Genomic DNA, 16265 nt, shown 5'->3' on the forward strand with positions numbered 1-16265 from the left:
TTCACAGGACCGTATTCTTCAGTTTACCCAGCAGCAGCACGCAGCATGTGAACCTCCTCCTAAGGTGTGCACATATTCTGACATTTTGTCCTATACCAAATACGTGCCTGCAAGCAGAAGAGGCTGTCTGAGCACCAGTCTGTGCAGCAGGCTTGTAAAAGCTGTTTTGGCAAGCCTCTAACACTGAGTTAGTGTCTGTCAGTGGGTACAAAAGCACACAGACGAGATGACAGAATGCTGTTTGATCATTTTAAATTTGTGAAGTTTAGGCAGTTGTGTATTCCCAGCTAGAAAATGCCAAGCCCTTCAGTTATGTCCTCACTATTCTCTTTGTGCCATCTAATCCACAGTGGCCTTCCAGCCAGAGCACTGCCCTAAATTGCCATGAAGAGTTAGCTCTCCATTACGCGGCTCAGTGGAGTGAGGGGCAGAGACATCTGTGTGCACTGCTCAGCGTTACTCAGCACAGGATCCCCAGGCCTAATGAGCTTGGACACTGCACTGAATCCTGGCTGACTCCTGCAGCCCTGGTCTCCAGCTCATAAACCTTTCCAGAGTGCCAAGGCACACAGGCAGCCTCCTCCCCGGGCTGGTCCAAGGGCTGCTGTCTCCATCTCAGCCATGCCTGATACATCACCAGGGTTGTAAAGCCTACATCCATAGCCCCAGCTGGACCAGGGCTGGCTTCATCCCCTAAATCTAACAGCCCACCTGCACTGCCTGCCTCTGTTCTGGGAAGCTAGGTGAGGGACAAGCCAGCAAAAGTCCCACAGGCTTTAGTAATACAATGTCTCATTGCTGATCTAAATGATGAGTTCTCCATTAAGGACTTGACCAAGATCACATCACCTGTGAACTGAGAAACAGGCACCTTTAAGAAGCTTGGGGATCACAATCACTTTGATTTACTTCAGGATTTGGTCCTCACACAATGCTGTCAGCAACTGGCATGGCTATATTCTGTTCATAAAGACTTGCAGCTGCACCGATCAGGAGCTGGGCACAAACAGCAAGCAATGCAAGTCTGTCTGGGCTCTGTGCTAATGTGTGCAGCTCTGCATAGAGTCAGTTTTGTTTCCCCTTCCTCCAAAGACTGATGGTGTCTTTAATTCTGTGAAAATTGGGATAGAGTGGGAGAGGGACAATCCTGACCTTTGCATCCTTACATTGCTCAGACATCACTACTGGGTCTGTCTGATGGTGAGTTCTGCAGAGGCTGGCCAGAAACTCCGAGTTCAAGAACTCGTTAATTTGTCAGCATTCACACTAGGGATTTCATCAGGCTAATGTAGAGCAAAGATCATTTCCAGAGAAGCCACAAAACAAAGAGCAGGGTGACATTTCCATCCTGCCTCCCCCTACTAAGGACCTTCTGCTAAACACCAGCTCCCAAAAGAGCCTGCCAAACCTCAGCTATTATCAGTCTGTCTTTCCACCACTTGTCCCACTGACATATTTCTCTCCAGGGGGGGATCAGCACAGCACCTGCTGGCTCGGTCTGAGCTTGGATGTCCTTCCCCAGCACACTGCCATGCCCCTAGTGCTGTCACCTGGCTGTGAACGCTCCTCTCTGATGCAGCAGTGGTGCAACACTTTGACACCACTGCTGCAGAAGGGCAGGAGCCCAAGATGCAGGTCTCAAAACATAAAAGAGGCAGAGGGCATAGCCTGGGCCATCACTACCACATCCCCGTGAATGAAGAAGTCCTATATCCCTATTCCTTGGCTTGCTTCACTCTCCTTTCGTGCTCCACCACCCCTCTGTTTGCCGGTGGGTGCCCAGAACAGCACCAGGCTCCCCAGCCCCTCCTGCCATCCATACGACCATACAGCTGAGCCACGCGAGGCCGCATTAGGAACGGGTACAGATGGACAAACTGGCTGCAGCAATAAAGACAGTTTGCAGCCATTAAAAAGCGGTGAGAGCGAAATGAAGCCCCCTGCCGTGCTGCTGCCATTAGGAAAGCAACAGCAGCAACAAACAAACGGAGGAATGCATGGAAATTTCTGTCGGGAAGGTCCCGGTCAGGAAACGAGGTACATTCACAGTGCAGCAGGAGCTGGATAAAAAGCGATTCCGGCTGAAACTTTACCGTGGGTCTTTTAACCAGTGCGGATGTTTGATCCCACCGCTTACATTACAAGTGCATAACAAAAAGGGCCATTTCCCTGTCCTCATTGTAAAAGTGCTGCGGAATCAGGACTGACTATTATGGGCAACTCTGCTTAAAGACATGGTTAACTGCTGCACTGAAGTAATAATCCTGCCGCTAAATCCAGAATTTAAATGCCCCAAGGGCTTAAGGGCTGTCAGGAGCCAGAATTCATTTCCAGAGGTTTTATTTAGTTGCAGCAGCGATTTTACCTGAGGGTGACAGTAAATTTGAGAAATACAGGACTAATAATTTAGCAGAATTGGCTGCGGTATTTTTTTAAAGACGCACAACACGCAGGCTTGACGAAATGAGCCCTGCGCATTGCCCGCTCGCAGGTTTCATCTGAATGAAAATGATTAATGGGACCGCAAAGAAAAAACACAGCGCAGCAACAAAACAAATCAGCGCTGCCTCCTAAAGGTCAGAGCAAACCTGCCTCCAGATTTGGAAACCATCTCCTAGGACAACAGCAGGCATCTGCTGCGGCATCCACCTCCTGCCTCTCCCAGCTCATAGGCACTCATTTCCAACACCCCAGGCGAGCAGCCAGAGATGCAGGACATGATTGGAAGCAGTGATTTATACCACCAGCTCTCTAATTTCAGAAGGCAACCTTTGCCTGTCTGTATATCAAGCGTTATTTGCAATCATAGCATCATAGAATTGTTTGAGGTGGAAGGGACCCTTAGAAGTCATCTGCTCCAACACTCCTGCAATGAACAGGGATACCCACAGCTCCATCAGTGCTCAGAGCCTCTCCAGCCTGACCTTGGATGTCCCCAGGGACAGGGCACTGCCACCTCACTGGGCAACCTGTGCCAGTGCCTCACCACCCTCATTGTAAAATCTTTTATCCGGTCTATACCTCCCCTTTTAGTTTGAAACCATTTTCCCTTGTCCCATCACAACAGACCCTGCTAAGGAATCTAACCCTTTCTTCCTTGCTCTCAGGTCTCCCTGCAGCCTTCTCCAGGCTGAACAGCCCTAACTCTCTCAGCCTGTCCTTGCAGGGCAGATGTTCCATCCCTTGGATCAATCAACAGACTAAGAGATCTTTTACTCAGTACCTCAGTTCAGCTTGGAAGATGCTTTCCTTCAGGGAGAGCTGGGGACCCAGTGTTGAAGGCAGGTAGGATCCCCATCACTTGTAAGAAGGAACAACACCACAGCAACTCATGGAAGCACTTGCTCTGCTGCCTTGGTTGTAGGCATGAGCAGGGAAACAACTCTTCTGTTCCAGCATCACACCTTGTCACAGCCCTGGGGACACTGCTCTGAAGGAGTCTCCAAACTGCTATTTTGGAGAGAAACAAGCAGTGGTGAGACAGGGCCAAAGAAGAGAAATAAACTTATTAATTGTGAGATTGCCTTACAGGAAAGCCTACAGGATTTAAAGCCACTGATAACTCACCTCCAGTACTGTAATTGAGAAATCTGTTCTTTTTTTTTTTTTTAATTAATAATTGGGATGGAACAGATGGTGAAGGCTGTATTTAATGAAATACGTCCATTCAATTAACCCATGCCACTGGGGATTGGGCAATTCAAAAAGAATCACCTATCTCCTGCTGCTGTACCGGGTTCCTCCAGCCCAAAGCTGCACACCTGGGTAAGGACCGGGATGTTGTGGGCAGGGCAGGAGGCACAGGTTGAACCTGCAGAGCCCAGCTCAGCTGCCAGTGGAAATGAAAGATCTGGTCTGTGTGATAATTACAAAAGAGAAGATCATAGGGTTCATCCAACACAGTGCTGTAGCAGAGGGAATCAGCCACCAGACTTTGGGGAGGGGAATCTCCATCCATGCCTCAGTTTCCTCATATGTAGAGGTGAATATTTCCTAGTGCTCTGTGAACATCCCAGCATGGGGTTTTCTGACAGCTTGGAAACCATCCATCAATCAGCACAGCTTCCTAAGGCAAAGCATGACATTTTATTTCAGATCTTTGTCAGAAACAAAGTTTGGTTCCTTTAAAGGGGATAGACGACATTTGGAAATAGACAAAACCACATTCACACTGCTTAGAAAAAAAGGTGGGGTTTTTTTGTTTGTTTTTTTGTTTTGTGTGTGTGCTCAACTCTACCAGTAGTGCATTTACCATGAGATACAAAGACCTAGAATTGGAATCTTCAGCTGAAGAGAATTCATGACATGACAGCTGGAGTTATTTTACCAGTTTAAAAGCAAACCATTACTGATATTTCATTCCCAGATGAAGAACCAGTGCATTTGTCCAAATGAATCACTTTGGCATTTGGTTGCTCTTGTTTTCATTTTCACTGTTTGTTTTTTAAGTAAGAAAAGTGACAAAAAAATTAAAAAACCTTTTGAGTTGGGAGATTAAATTTCTGTGTTCTATTCTGGGGAATAAGAGGAAGAAAGAATGTGGAAGAAAGGGATTCACTCCAGTAAGAAAACCACTAATTTGTTCAGGATTCATTGAATCATTCCCTTTTTGTTTTTCCTTTCCCAGATCAGGAAGGAGTACACTCAGCTATTGATGTCTATAGCACAGCAAGGGAAAGAAAATGCTTTACAATAAGTATCTATTCTTTCCAATGACGCAGTTATATATATATATATGGGGACATACCTACAGCAGTGAGAAATCAGATTTATACAAGTGGAGGACACCTCCCAGCTGCCCCTGCCAGCCCCAGCTGAAGTGTGGCACATGCAGTGACACATAACACAAAGTTCCCTTGGGGAATGTGCCAGTCAATCTGGGCATGCATGATGGAGCACCCAACACACCCTCTGCCACTCAGCAGCCCCGGCAAACCCACATGCCTGATGTGAGCCATACCCTGCTGGATTTCCCTCAACTTTGAGCAGCTGCAGACACTTCCCAGGTTTCCCCAGCCCTCTCCCAAAATACATCCTTCACACAGTTCCACTTTATGACCCAACTTTGTCTTCCCTCCCTCCGTTCCAGAAGAGGGATGTCTCTTTTGAGCTATTCCAAGGGCTCATCTGCCTCCCAGCCCTACCACCCATGGAACTCATCTCTCCCTAGTGGCATCACAGACATATTTTCTGATGTTTGTGACTAATCCAATAATGTCTTGAGCAAAACAGTTTCCAAGTGCAAGGCAAAATGACAAAATCTTGCTAAGCTTTCATAATGAACATGAAGTTGCCAGCTGGTGGGAATTCCCAACTCTCTTGGTTCTCCAAGTCTACTATCAATGTTAATCAGCCAAGACCAGGAAAACTGTTCAATTTTGACTGAATATACATTCTTCCTTCTGTTCTTTCTTTTTCTAACAACAATATCAACAAAAAGATAATTGCAGAAATGTCATCATATGTGAAACTCAGTATTTTATGAACAAAATTTACTAGTACGTGACTCATACAGGATACAGACTGCAAAAAACCGACCAGGTTCACTCATTGATGTTCATGGCAGCAGTTTCAGAGAGGCATCCTAGATCCTGCCGTGATTCATTCTGGCCTGAGAGCAGCTCTGGATCTGAACTCTCTTTGTGTTTTGGAGACAGTCTGATCTATCTTCAAATCTGCTGACCCGGAGGGCACAGCTTGTCCTCCAGGATGTTTCAGCAGCAGAATCAAATCATTTCACTCTTTCCTAATGCATCCAACTGGGATGCCACAGGTTGGCTCTGCTGACATAACTGCTGACTCTGACTACTGCAGGTGGCTAACAATAGGACTTGAGATAAAAGGATAATTTTGCAGCTCTAAATGAAGGCATGCTAGATTAAAAAATACATAAATGAACTGCAGCCTTCCTGAAATGCTGCATCCCAGAATCAGATCTCTTCATCCACTTGGCCATGCCAAATCACAAAGGCTGATGGGCGGGTAGAGATGCCTCTTCACCCAGGGTGCTGGTCTTGGCCAAAACAAAGGAGCTGGTTCTGCATTTGTATCCTCTCCATAACAGCTCTGAGGAAGGAATGCTTTCTGACAGCTTGACCACCTCTCATGTTCGCAAGCTGCCTGCCTCGTCATTGGCAGAGTCCTCGAGCAGATCCAGCTGCCCAGACAGAGCTGGCTCACACTTCGGAACGTGGCAGGCAGCCAGAGCAGCAAAGAGACGTGCTGGCTTTTCCCTGCACAACCCCTTAACAAGGAATCCTGATGTTCATGGGCACAGCTTTCATTCCCTGGATCCCACACACCGTCAAGCAGTGACTCTGGTCATCTCTGAGATTCCCCTTAGCAGAGAGCAAACAATCTTTATTCTTCCTTGTCTCTCGGAATGAATACATCAGCAATCATTATTAAACAAAAGTTTGCTTGGACTGGAGTAGCAACTCCATGCCATAGGAGATGAATTCAGTCCTTGCTGTTTTAACATCTGTCCCTGTCAGGATTTGTGCCTTTGCTTAAGCATCCAAACCAGATGCTGCCAGGGGCAATGAGCCATGCTGAAGGCGTTTACACATTTGGCCATTGGGGATGGAAAACATAATATTTTTATTATTTTTCTAGCCATCCTACCAGCTTTGACCCAGGTGCTGAGCACAGGTCCTCTTCAGATGTTGTACTCTGCCCAAATATACCTCACATCCCCTTCCCTTAGGATGCCTGAGTTTTACAGGAGCTGCATATATGACTGCTCCCAAATCCCTTTCAGACACAACAAACAGATTAGTACATACAATTTAACCTAGAAGTCTTTGCTAACCATCCTCACCTGGAATGGTGCAGACAGAAGCAATCACAGTTTAATGGCCCAAGCTACAAAACATTTAATGTGCCACTGGGCAGCAGCCATTTCAGCTGGCTGGGAAAGAATCTGACCTGCAGTCTCCCCAAAATTCCTACCACTTTCCCTTCTCTGTGCATTCTGGAATAGCATGGAGTTTGGGAGAAAATAAGTGGCAAAGATCAACAAATTTCACAGGCAAAATGGTGCTTGCAGCTTGCTACAGAGGGTCCACAGTATCAAAACACAATTAAGTAGCTGCACATCAACAAGCTTTCCTAATTGCTGCAAGGAGCAATTCAATTATGTTTTCAACACTGAAATGAGTCATTATCAGTCTATAGGGGGAAATGTTGTTTGTGGGGTCGTGTTTTTTTATAGCATGTGCTATCTTCTTCCCAAAAGTTGGCTGTTTTACTGCTGACAATATTCATTTTGGATGGATTCTTCCCTTAGGAACTAAATGGAGCAATTTCTAGTTATAGGAACATTGTTCTGCTGTAGATCAGAAAAGCCCAAAGGCATGCTCTCCAATTTGGGGTTACAAAAACAGAAAATTAAGGTTCCTTCTGCCTTATGAAATTCCATTGCTTCATAATCAGGTGATAGGTAATCATCCTTGTACTCTTACTTCATTGTAACTCTAGTCTAGATAGGACCTGAAATACAAGCAGCCTAGTACTCCAGCTCACTCCCTTGACAGCTGCTTTTCAAGAAAGAAGCAATTCTTGTTATGAAAGCAACTGGGTTGGGAGGTGGCGAAGGTATTTTGAAGATACTGGAAGAGTTAAATACGCATCGTATCCTAGGAAAGGAAGCACCAGTTTGGGTATACTTGTTGTGCAACTAAAAAGAATTGAGAGCTACAAGAACACTTGAACCTTTCTCATGGAGAGAGAGCTTCTTTTTTATTATCCCTACAGGGATTTGAAAGCAAGATGATTGCAGAGAGGTGAGATTCAACAGCACTGAATAAATTGTTTTGGGAGCTCTGGGTTAAACAGCACTGACTTAAATGTTCCTGCCCGCACGGTAGTTCAGCAGAGCTAGCAGGTTGCAGTAGCTGCCTGGTAATTGACCTGTGGTGATTTAAAACCTTACTTCATTTTCATGCTTCCTGGTTTAAAGTAGCATGTACACTTGAGCATAACTGTCTTAAGAGGGCTGAGCAATATTTTAGCCTGCATTCATTAGGAAACAAGGCTTAACAGAGCATACAGACTAACGCCCCTGATAATCTTAAACGCATTGGCCATTTTCAGGCAGATTTGATGCAGGTCTCTCAAGGTTTACAGCATTCTCATAGGTTTTGTGGGGAGCCAAACTCTACTCTTACTTGTTTTCAGAGCAGGTTTTGGCTGAGCATTGGAGATAATGTTGGCTTTGGTGGGCACATCACAAAGGGACAAACTGAGAACATCTGTTCTACTGTGGGGCTGAGTCACAAATGAGAAAGACATAGAAATCTAGGTTTTATTGGACGTGCTGCTTGTAAAAATTATTGTTATGAAATAGCTGTGTTAGAGCCATGGCTTCTGTGACATTCCCTTTACATATAACCATTGACAATACAGGAACAAAAAGTCAATTTCAGCAAGAGAGACAAGCAGAGAGTGCAGCACATCTGCCTGGTGCTAGGGCATGAGGAACCTACAGATGAGGAACAAGGCATCCTGAGTGATCTGTAGGCTCTGAACAGCAAATGTGTCACCCATCTCCAGTGAATCATCCTCAGCCTAAGCCTTTACTGCATCGGTTTATTGAACGTTCCAGTAAGTGGGGTGAGTTGTGGGCTGGCTGCGAAGTTCAAAACTTGACTTTCCTATGTGTTTGCTTTCCCATCTGCTTTCAGCTCCCGATTTCATCTTAAACTTCAGGCTTTGTCTGGCTTTCAGTGGCAAAGGGCTGCTGGAAATGACCTCTGCTACTTTAACTACACGGGCTAAACCTGCAGACACTCATATTCAGACTGCACACTTACTGGATGAATTAAGCTCCCAGGAGCTAAAAGGCAGCTTCAACAAGCAAGAACTCCTATAGACTTATGAAAATATAACGTATTCCTCCTTAGATAGTTCATGTGACCACTACAGGGATCAGGAAAAACCCAAAAACACTCCAGAATGATTACATTTTCAAGACCAGGCTGTGCTGCCTCCAAGCACAAGATCTGGTGAAGCTGGTGCCCGTCCCACTTCATGGTGGCTTGATCCCAGCATGACCAGCAGGACCCAGCTCTGGGCACGGGGCCCAGGGACAGCAGGGGAAGTGTCACCCGTTAATCAGATGTCTGGAGTTTACAGAAATAGCTTTTTTTCCCCCCGGAATAAAACATGACTCTGAATAAATGTTTTATCCCATTGCACATAATGAATGGCAGTGAATGTGATTTGGGGACCTGTCAGAGCGGGGAGCACAGACATAGTACATGCACTGCAGACAGGATTAATGAGATTGTTTAACTGAAACTCGGGGAATTGAGATCACTGTTAATTTTAATCCCCTTTCCTCTTTCTTATTCTTTTTTTTTTTTTTTTTTGGTTCCTTTATATTCACCTTCCTCTGTGGCTGACAAAATCGAGCCATCAAATTGTTTATTAGAAACTCTTGGAGGAGTCAATCCAATCCATATGCAGCAGCATGGAAGTGTGGAGGCATCCACTGCTTGGCATTTCCAGCAGATTTAGCATCAGGCTGTTTGCAGCCCAGCAAACAACACTATTTACTTCCAGAAGGGGTAGTGGGAAAGAAAGAAACAGTAAATTGATCTCCAAGCCTGCAGCTGCCTGAATTGGTCTGATCTGTGGCAGGACTGCTATTTTTCATCCTTCCCCATGTTATTCATACTGGATGTCAGGAGTATGGAGAAGTGTATGAATCAGAGCAGCTCTTACCCCATGCCCACTAGGGAACACAGTGCACCTTCTATACCAGCATGGGGGGGTAAGGGCTGTGCTCAACATGTTATCTGCTGTCTGGCTGCTAGAGCCATTTTTAGGAGGGCTTGCTCCAGTTTTTATCAGCTGCTTCAATAGGCAGAGGGTATTCTTGTTGGCAGGTTGGTTTCCTCCTTCAGGAGGAACGTGCTGCCCTTTGCCAGCTGAACATCCCCTCTGCGAGGCTCAGGGAGAGGTTGAGCAAAGCCTCCTGTGTGGTTCCACCTGGTTTGTTTGAGCTACGAAGGAGCTTTTCCTAGCCAAGGAGCACTGTGCTATTAAAAGAGCAGAACAGCAACAGAGCATCATCTCCAGCTAATTGTTTCATCAACTTGGAGAACAGCAACTGCTTGCTAAATAAGGCGCTTCTTTTTTGCTTTGCAATTGTGCTTTACTGTCTGCCAAGGGAAGCTCTGCCTCTGGAGGCTTCTTTGGGCCTCTGCAAACAGTGTCATTGGGTTTAGTCCAGAAAGACAAAAAGCAAAACCAAGAGCTGCAACCCAGAAAAGACAGAAACTCTGCAGCTTATCATCCCCCTCCCACCTAGGTGAAAAACACAGAACTGCTAAGCAAGCTCTGAATAGAAGAAAAAGAATTAATGAAACTTATTTGCTGTGTCTGCATCAGAAAACGTTAACGCTCAGCTAAAGAACAGACACTTGAGACTTTCCTCAAATAAGTTTATGTTTTCAGTTGCTTTTGGAAAAACACTGAAATCTGCATATTTTTACCAAAATATTGAAAGTGCCTCAGTCTTTAATTTAGCAGGAAACTGAAGCAACCAAGTCAGTCCTGTAACAGGATTTGAGAAATAACCAAAAGCCATTTAAAACTAGTTATTGCTTTCATAATGAACTAAACTGGCAAATAATCTTATTCTTTTCCTGTCCATGAGTTATCCGGGAATCGAACATGAGGTAAGCACCTACTGGTTAAAGTACATGCTCAGAAACGTTGATTTCCCTTGTCTCAGGCTCAGCTCATTGCAGTTTTAGCACCAACAGTAAAACATTTCTGCACTCAAAAGCCAGACTTTTTCACCAGAGAATCTACTTCTGAACACACCTCCTTTTAGTGTTAGCATGCCCATTTGCGTGCTGCCTTTAGTATCTATACAAAGTTCCTGTATATATAGAATCATTGAATCCATTGAATACAATCATTAACGTTGGAAAAGGCCTCTAAAATCATCTCCTCCAACCATCCACCTGCCACCAATAGTGCCCACTAAACCACATCCCTCAGTGTCACATCTCCATGTTTCTGGAACAACTCCAGGTGTTATTAATAGCTTAGGTTCATTAGATTATGCAAATAGCTCTGAATTTGTGATCTCAAAATGCTATAGGAGGTCTAAAAGCTAAGGATCAAGGTCTCCTTGCAGGACTCAAGAGGGAAGGAGCAGATACTTCTCATTCCTGAAAAGAGATGGGAAACACAGTGGGGAGGGAGACCAGGGCTACCCCTGACCCAGGCAGCCTGCTCACCCAAAGCCCAGGGGACACTCAGGGGAGATGTCCCCAAACACCAGACACAGCCTGGACAGTGTGGCTAGTGCTAAGTGAAGCCCAGCTGCCAGATATTCTGTGCGCATAGAACAAGGCAGTCATGATGAGGAATTTCTCTCCTTCAGTTATGATTGACAAGAAAAGGAATAAGAAGATAGGAGCTGAAAAGCTGTGTGCAGTAACCTTTCCCTTTGTCAGAAATGTCAAACCAATTCCTAACAGCTCACTTTAAAATGCATTTTACATCCTCTTTTTGACATCTTTCCCACCTCCCCAGTGTTGCCAGAAGATACAAATTCACTCTGACAGCCAGAAGGGGAAGGGAAAACAAGAGAGAAAATTTAGAAAAGGAAAACAAATCTCCACTTTTTATAACCATCATAGCGGGCAACAAGACTTGTTATAATGTACTGATTGACCAATCAGGCATGACCCATCTTTGCCATGCAAAAAAAGAAGCACTAACCAGGCAGAAACAAGGTTACTTATCCTAGCAGGACACAAATCTTATTGTCCTATTTCCCTGCTAAACACTGATAGTGCTTTGTAAAATAACGTCAGGTTCATTTTCTTAGATTTGAACTGCCTTTCTGTTCTCACAAACCTCCTTCTTTCCTTTTCTCCATCATGTTGTACTGCAGAAACCCATGTCTTTGCATCAGGAAAGCTGTGTGGATGAATGAGGGTGCATGTCACACAACGACAGAAAAGAACAACAGCAAAAGCCAAACACCACACAATGAAGAGAGCAGGGAAAGGCTTTAAAATTCTCACCTCTGCATTTTGTAATTTAACAGGTGGACTTGCTTGAAAATTAGACATCCTGCCTCATTAGCCACCCAGGCTTTCACCATGCTCAGCAAAGAGAGAAACAGTAAATCAGGACAATAATTGACCATACCTACTTTACTAAGCTGTTTTGGGTTGGACTACATCATTGTTTGAAGATCAGATGATTAACACGGAGCAGATATCCAACTCATACACAGTTATAGGGTGAGTGTGCCCAACCTTAGTGTCATGGCACAAGGAAGGATGGGTTCAAAGATTAACTTCTGGTAATAGTTACCAGTGACAATTTTTTGGCTTCAAATGTGTGGGAAAGGACAGACCCAGGGACAGAAAGCACTTCCTGAAATTCACTGAGAAGGTCAGTGGAACTGCTCAGGTCTTTCAAGGACACTCATACGTCCTGAATAAAATATGTTCATTTATCATGCAAGGAACGAATTTCAGGAAATAACAGCTCAAAGCCCACATGCAGTAAGTAAATAAATAAATAAATCAGAAGAAAAGTGTGACCTTCCATGGGCATATTTAACCTCAATTTCGTTTATGTGAAGTATGCCAGTTCCCCCACATTCCAGAGAGCGTTTGGAGTAGGAAAACCCAATCCTGTGGATTTTCAATAGATGCTTGCTTTAATGTGAACCCTAAGCATAAAGTCAGATCAATGACTGCATTGCCTAAGCAAAATATAAGTCTAAATAGTAATGGGGCAATATCTGTGGTAACAGAAGGGCTTCACACTGCACAAAATCAATGCTGGCTCTGGTCTAAGCATTGGAAGATGCTTTGCCATTTGCAGTTGCACTGAGGACAGCGCCCAGCATTAAAAAGTTCCCTTTGTTGTCAGTGTAGAAAAGCCCTCACAGAACTGAAGGATGTTTTTATCCATATGCCACCACATCCCTTTTGAGTCCCTTTTAACTTCAGCTACTTCCTCAGAACAAGAAACAACTTCCAGTCGAGTCAGTGCTTTTCCCCATCTAAACACCTGTTGAGCACAAACCTTGTCCACTCCTACTTATTTCTTGTGTTTACCCAACGGATCACTGCAAAGAGGGAAAGGAGGAAGAAGTTTATAATGGGAAAATAATCAATACTGACATGCCGTCGCTGTCTGCATGGCGTTCATTAATGGCTCAGGAGGGACCTCGGGGCTCCTGTTTGCTCAGTGTGCCATCACCTCCTGCAGAGAGCTGAGGATGCAGGACAGGCACCAGCAGGTGCCTCTTCTGCTGCTCCTGCTCCAGCCCAGGGAATTCAGTGTGAGTCAGGCAGCTAAATTACACCTCTGGGTTATTATCTGTGGTATTAATTACTGCGTTCTCCTTAATTATCCTCTCTTAACACACTCAGTTGGTTTGCAGGAACAATGCAAGGTTGGCAAACAGTGGCATTTAAAAACGATTGAGCCAGAGGCTCAGCTGATATAAAGCAGCACAGCAGGTTTATGGAAAGGTCAGCTTGTTCTGGAGCTGGAGTTTACCCACTGTTTTATGAGGCTGTGAGCTGAGTTTCAGTGAGGCTGGTATGTCCTGGCCAGCTGGCTGGAGTGGAGGTGAACTGTTTGCATCCCTCATTCTCTGGTCTACATTGTGACCACATACAAAGTGCAGCACAGCTCTAATGTGACTTTCTGATCTACAGTAAAAAAATCACAATGTAATATCAGCATCTGGAATCAAAACTTTTGTCTCCTGTTTCACCCTGCAGTCAGACTGGGGAAACCTGGGGATATTCTGATATATGTTGGCTGTCTGTTCTATTCTTGAAATAACCAGACCACCGTGGACTGACATTCAGTTCACTGGCATACATAAATTCATATTTACAACAGAATTCAGTTCAGACATGTGCTTCACTACCTTTGTGTGAACTGTCCCCAGGCTGGCACCCTGCTTGGCTGCAGTATCTGTCTGAGGGACAGAACTCAGCTCCTCGGATGCAGCTACCTCTGATGTGTTGGACAAGGACATGTGATCAGTACAGTCTCATTGGAACCTTTAGTCAGAGCCTTGATGGGTTCTGAGGACAGACCTACCCCATAGGAAGGTATGCACGCCCCCATCATATAACTATTCCTGAAAATGCATGAATATTCAGATAAAATGTACTAAAAGTAAAAAAGAAAACATCCACAGTCTGGAGTAGGAGTCTTGGACTGTGATCTTTCAGGTGATCCATCGTACAAATGTTCACAGCCTCAAACCATCTGCTCTAGCCATGGAATATTTTCATCCACATCACTTGGAATGTGTGCATCTCTGGTTCTCATTTGATAGCTCTGCAAATCACATCTAACAGATCTCCTGTCCTGAAGAAGACAGGACAAAAGAAAACAGCAGTGTTGAATGACAGAATCATAGAATCAAAAAGGTTGGGAAAGAGCTCTAAGATCAAGTCCAACCCCACCAGCCCATCCACACTGCTCATGTCCCTCAGTGCCAAAGCTCCACAGCTCCTGAATACTCCCAGGGACAGTGACCCCCTCCCCCTCACCTCCATCCAAGGCAGTTTGTGCCACTGCATCACCACTCTTTTGGAGAGGAAATTGTTCCTAATATTTCTGAAGACAGAGACGAACACTGAAAATGTCACCCAGCTTTCTATCCAGAGCTGACTAAAGCTCCATTAGTCCTGGGATGCTCTCCATGGGATAGGAAGGATCTGCAAATATCACCAGTTCATCTGCCTCCACAGTTCACAGTCGAAAAGAGGGGATTCTAAGGAACCCAGAAAATACAGCTCCAAGCAGGCAATACATATCTTATAATGTATAGAGAGAAGCAATAGAAATCCCAATTTAACAAACTGTTCTCAAGCTCAGAGAGTGAAATCCAGTCTGCTGAAGGTCACTGCTAGCTCTATGTGTATCATTTAAGCCCCTTTTAGGCCTGTAGCTGTCACAAAGGCCACGTGCTGTTGGAATTGTTTATCCTGATAGAATATTTGTGCGTGTTCCAAGAATAAATTGTAGTGGTTGCATTTTTAACACAGTCCCTACAACACATAATCAGGGCAATATGAGTGACACTCATCTTTTTCCAAAGGAAAGAGTCAAGGCACAGCTAAGGCAGTTGCCTTATAATGCCAGAGAAACTATATCTGCATGAATTCATTAATGGCAGAAAGAAAACTGCTCAACAAAGGAGCAAAAAATAAAACAGGACCATATATAAGGGCCCTCCATCTCCTGCTTGTATGCCCCTTCAATGGCTCTGAGCTGTCTCACACCAGCAGTGTTGCATTGCAAAGGTGATCTTCTCCATGCTGATGCAAAGCATTCAGGGTACTCAGGTTTGGGTCCTGCTTCCTACCTGCCCTGCACTGTGCCATTTCAGGTAGTTCTACAACTCAGCACAGCCAAAGGAAATCTCTGCACCAAGACGGAGTACATCTGAGTTCTCAGGTCCTCACTAGTTGGACTTTTTGTCCAGAAGAGAGTGTGCAGGACAATGCTTATGCTGATGAATAGATTGGCATTAGAGCAACAAGGTGCAAGAGATCCAAATCTCTGCTGCTGTTAATATACATGAGTCACCACCGCTGCGTGAGGCAAACGTGCTTCCAAATGGAGCTGCAGTTTGTCCTTGGTTGTTTAGCTGGGCAAAGGCAAGTTTGCAAAACTTCATTTTTTCTGTGATTCAACCCCTTGACATAATAGAAATCCCTGTCTCAGTCTGCTTACTGGGAAACATCAAACAAAGAAGGCTGTTGTGTGTTTGCATTTTATTAATAGTTCACAACTTGAATTTTTCTTCTCTTTTGTTCCTGCTAAACTCAGAGAAGACTACAAATATACATATATATGTACATATATATCTGTCAAGTAGATTTCTTGGAGGAAAACAGAAAAGTGTGAATAATGGGTTCTGAAGTATGGATAATTAACAGATCAAATACCCCAAGGACTGGGGAATTTTTTCATCAACTGCTGATATTCTCCTTTCCTATTTTTCTAAATAAATTATGTGTACCCTCCAGGTACATTTCTTCTCCTAGTTCACATAATAAAAACAGAGGTGTCTACTGTGGGGGCAGGGAAGGTAACTTATTTGTTTTAATTTAATTTAATGCTTCTGACAGTGAGAAAATGACAGCCCTGGCTGCAGTTAGGAGTCATATGGGCAGCTGCTGCCCAAAGTTCCTGACCATAGCACCTCTAACATAGCATCTCTACTCCTACGCAAGAATGCTGTTCAG

The sequence above is a fragment of the Cyrtonyx montezumae genome, unplaced genomic scaffold (assembly GCF_038088225.1).
Source record: "Cyrtonyx montezumae isolate F1298 unplaced genomic scaffold, pur_monq_1.0 scaffold_18, whole genome shotgun sequence".
Lineage (NCBI taxonomy): Eukaryota > Metazoa > Chordata > Aves > Galliformes > Odontophoridae > Cyrtonyx > Cyrtonyx montezumae.